The following is a 4,799-nucleotide window of genomic DNA, read 5'->3' as shown; positions in this document are numbered from 1 at the left end:
CAAGAAAAACAAAAGAATATTTTATTTAAGGTCAAAATTTAGTTTTTAAATATTGGATTGTTTTTTTCTTAGCCTGATCCCATTGTTTATAAAATTGAAAATAGTTTATGGTCTTACCTTTATTTGTAAATGAATCCCATGCATCTATCCTTCTCCATGAAAATCTCCATCACTTTCTTGTATCAGTCCTCCTTATTTTCCTTTAGTTTTAAAAGTCTTAATCTTACATTTTGGCAGTCAGTCTGAACAAAAAAATAAAAACAAACGGAGCACTGCAGCACACTTGACTTTCTGATATTGCTGACTTATTGGCGCGTCTGCGTAGAAGAACAGCAGCAACGAGCACCTGTTGGGCTCACATGCGCCCCCTTCAGGCCGGCACGGTACTGTCTGCCTCACCTTGTGCCTTTTCACTGCCGTTTTATGTTCGATTAAAGATATTAGCCAGACTGTGGAAAGTCAGGGTGTATAATAAACATGTCTGCATACATTATATTGGCGACATACAGAGAGAGAGCAACAGGCACGCGACAACTGCACGCATCAACCCCGTGTGTGAGGGAGAGCGCAGTATGAGGTGAGGTGAAGCTCTCCCTGTGTATTTGAACAGGAAATGCACAAATTCTGCGATTTTGACTATAAAAATGATCACAATTATTGGAGTCATACAGAAAGTAAAGTTATAGCACAGACCAGTGGACAAATTTATTTTATGTTATCATTATTAGTTTTTTATTTTTCATGATGACAGGTGAGGCTGTGCCTCATGGAAAGCCAAGAAACCAGCTGAAATCTGTCAGCATTTAGAAAGCAATCCTTCCCCCTATCAGTGCATGAATATCAGCTGGTTTAGTCCTAATTGATGGCCTATAAAAAGGTTTCTCATTACCAAGGTGTCACGCAAAAAGCATCTCATGATGGGTAAAAGCAAAGAGCCCTCTCAAGAGCTTCGCAACCTCATTGTTGCAAAACATAGTGATGGCACTGGTTACAGACATACGACAGGGTGGGGGGCCTTGGAGAATTTACCACGGAAACGAACATTAACAAGTGTGAATTGCAGGGGAAGGGGTGCCAGATGGATGAAAAGCAGGGTAAAAGTTCAAGGGAGAGAGGTTGAAAAGTAGCCCAAAAATTCTGCCTTGTTTAAAAAAAAACTAGCCCAAAAAACCACAAGCCACAAAAGCCCATTGAACAATTGTATGTTCTACCAGAGAGGTTAGAGCAAGATGGGGGGGGGGGGGGGGGGGTTTGGAATTTTGTATTATTTACTTTGGAACCTTTTTAGTATCAGTACTGAAGTGAGAAAACTGGTATTAATACTGATGTCATAATGTTAGTGTTGATCCAACACTAGAGGAATCTCTTAAAGACTGTACAGTGAAACCTCGGTTCACGAATGTCTCGGTACACGTACAAATTGGTTTACAACCAAAACGTTCGCCAAAATTTCGCCTCGGTTCATGACCACACACTCGGTATATGAACAAGCCAGTTTCCCTTTCGGTTTGTACATGTTCAGTCTCTCCCTGTGCATGTCCTGTGCAGCGAGCAAGAGAGAGAGAGTGAGCGAGAGAGCGCGACACACACACACACACACACACACACACGCACACACACAGGCAGCGTGAGAGAGAGAGCTGGACTCATAAGGTAGGAAGGCAGTTAAAGAATGCACTGGGATTGATTTTGTTTTCACTTCTGTTTACAGCGATCGGTTTGTAGCATGCATTGTTGCAATGTTACTTTTCTTGGTGGTTTATTAAATTATGGATTTTTTTCAAATGTTCATTTTTTTCCCTTTGCTTAAAACTCATTAAAAAAAGTGTTTTTAGCCAGCAGTTGGTAGCGCTATAGCGCAAACTATTGCAGTGTTAGTTTTCTCTGTTGTTCAAGGTTTTCTCAGTGTTATTAAATGTTTTTACATTAGTTTACTATTACGCTGTGCATTCTATGGTTTAATTAACTATATTTGTGCTTGAAAACTTAAAAAAATATATATTTACATACAGTTTGTATGGTCTGGAACGGATTAATTGTATTTACATACAATCCTATGGGGGGAAATTGCTTCGGTTCACGACCAAATCGGTTTACAACCAGAGTTTTGGAACGAATTATGGTCGTCAACTGAGGTTCCACTGTACTGGTAGTTATTGAGTTAACCCATCAGTATAATCAACCCCCCCTTCCCCCCCAAAGGGTTAACTAATTTAGTGGTCGGACACTAGAAGAATAGGTGGCATCAGGATGTTCATTCACCTTATTTATGGCTCCCTGCTACCCGTGACATTGGACAGGAAACTTGGAGGCAGCCTAAACATTTAAATGGACTCTGAGGCCCAGGTGCTCATAAGGCAGCTCCTCAGAATTCCACATTCTCAAAAGCCATTTTTGACCTCAGAAGTGGTTCTTGGCATGGCTTCAAAATCATTTTGGCCAATTACCAAGTTGATCTTGGAGCCAGGAGTGAAGTGACGGGCCAGGACTTGACTGGCAGAAGAATGTGAAGCCCTGATATTATATTAAAGAAGGAGGAGGTTATAAAGGAGGGTTTATTATTGTAATTTCGGGGGTAAGAATGGCATCCATCCATACTGTCAGTAAGACTAAGCAGAAGCCCAGTAGAGGCCCAGCAGAATGGTTAGCCTTTCTTTTAATGTCTGCATTTTTAATTCTTTGTTACCTCCTTGTTTGTTCCCTTCTATATGTGTTTATTTTTCTTTAATAAATTACATTTAATACTTGTTTTGAGGGGTGGCACAGTGGGTAGTGCTGCTGCCTCACAGTTAGGAGCCCTGGGCTCGGTTCCTGTGTGGAGTTTGCATGTTCTCCCCGTATCTGTGTGGGTTTCCTCCTTGTGCTCCTGTTTCCTCCCACAGTCCCACATGCAGGTTAGGTGCATTGATTCTAAATCGTCCCTAGTGTGTGCTTGGTGTGTGTGTGTGTGTGTGTGTGCGCCCTGCCTGGGGTTTGTTTCCTGCCTTGTGCCCTGTATTGGCTGGGATTGGCTCCAGCAGATCCCCGTGACCATGTAGTTAGGATATAGCAGGTTGGATGATGGATGGATGGACTTCTTTTGATTTGGAATGTATTCTGGTTGCAGGGATTGACTTAGAATAAATAATTTCGCCCCATCCTCTACTTTGGAATGTTTGTCCCCATGCACCCCAAGTTGTAAACTCCGATCTTCAAATTAAGGTCTGCTTATAATTCCAACCTGAAAAAAAGTGGTGAGGTGGCCTTTTGCTGTTATGCACCTAAAATATGGAATACTTTATCAACAGAAATTCACCAGGCTAATACTGTAGAACAATTTAAAAAACTGCTAAAAACCCATTACTGTATTTTAAAATGACTTATTCGTAGCTACATTTTTGTTGTATCCTTATTAATCTATATAGGCACTAAATTATAATTTGGGTTTTGCAATTCTGTACTATTCTGTACTTTTCTCTGCTGGCTTTTCCAGTTCTTCTACACCACCACCACCTGATCAAGGTATCATGCTGCCCCCTGAATTTATGGATTGAATGGTGGGTGTCCCAGATGTCCACATGACCACCATCATCAGATTCTTCCATGTGAAGTCTGAAAGCCATGAGGACTGATTTTTACCATCTGTGTTAGGCAGTATGCCCAGTGGCAGCTGGGTGGTCCTTTGGCCTTTAAACCCCTGCAGATTTCATTTTTTTCTCCAGCTTGTAACTTTTTATTTTCGTTTTTTCTATCCTCCTGGCTATTTGACTTTACCTTTTTCTTTGTTACATGCTGTATAACAGGTTTGCCTGATCTTGTCTGTTTATGTTTTATATTAACTTCCTTTTATTTCATTCTGTAAAGCACTTTGAACTACATTGTTTATATGAAAATGTGCTATATAAATAAATGTTGCTGCTGCTGTTGTTGTTGTAAGAATTGGCAGTTAGCAGTGAGAAATGAGGAATGACAGATTTCGTGTAATGTGCAGTCATGGGCTCGACTGAAGTATGTAATAACCCGCCAGGCCAGAGAGGGCGCTGTCACTAACATTCTCTTCTCCTTCTCTCCCTGCAGCACTGAGAAACCGCCCAGTGAGGGCACTTAGCCCCGCCCCTTCCAGTTTGTGTGATATAAGAAGCCCAGCTGTCAGGGAGGAGGCTTCTTTGGCACTCAGAGTGACCCGCCGGACAGAGCTCCAGTGATCAATATGCTACTTTGCAGCAAAGAGCCAAATGCTTTTGTTGTTTTTCCAGAGTGGCTGTGACGCCAAGAAGTGTGGCTATTTGTTGGACTGCTTTAATTAAATGAGTAGCCCAACTTTCCGCTTGTTCCACAACCTGCCATTCCTGTACCCAGCCACAGTGCAATAAACAATGACACTACTTTGAACATAAAGAAAAACCATTATAAAAACTCATTTATGTTTTAAAGATTTAATCAGAACTTTGTTGTTTGTATAATGTTAGTTCTGCTCATCAGATGTTCAAAGCATATTGAGAAGGACTATTAAAAGTGTCCACTACACTATCGCTCAATAAAAACGACATGGAAGTCAGACGTCTGGAGCAAATCTTCATTGGTATGACTTTCAGATGAAAGTATCTGAGCTTTCTTAGCCATTTCAGTACTCGCGGGTCAAACCATAAGCAGAATGTGCTCCCTGCTAGCATTAAGCAAGACAGAATAGCAAATTCTGTTGAACTGGTATGTGAAAACATTTGTCACCCTGATTTTGTGTCTGGTAATGACTTTGTGCAGCTTGCTCCCTATGGCATTGACAAAGCTCCAAAATGCAGCAGATCTGATATCCAAATGTG

Source organism: Erpetoichthys calabaricus, chromosome 4, assembly GCF_900747795.2.
Source record: "Erpetoichthys calabaricus chromosome 4, fErpCal1.3, whole genome shotgun sequence".
In the NCBI taxonomy this organism is placed as follows: Eukaryota; Metazoa; Chordata; class Cladistia; order Polypteriformes; family Polypteridae; genus Erpetoichthys; species Erpetoichthys calabaricus.
Note: the sequence above shows the minus strand (reverse complement) of the source record.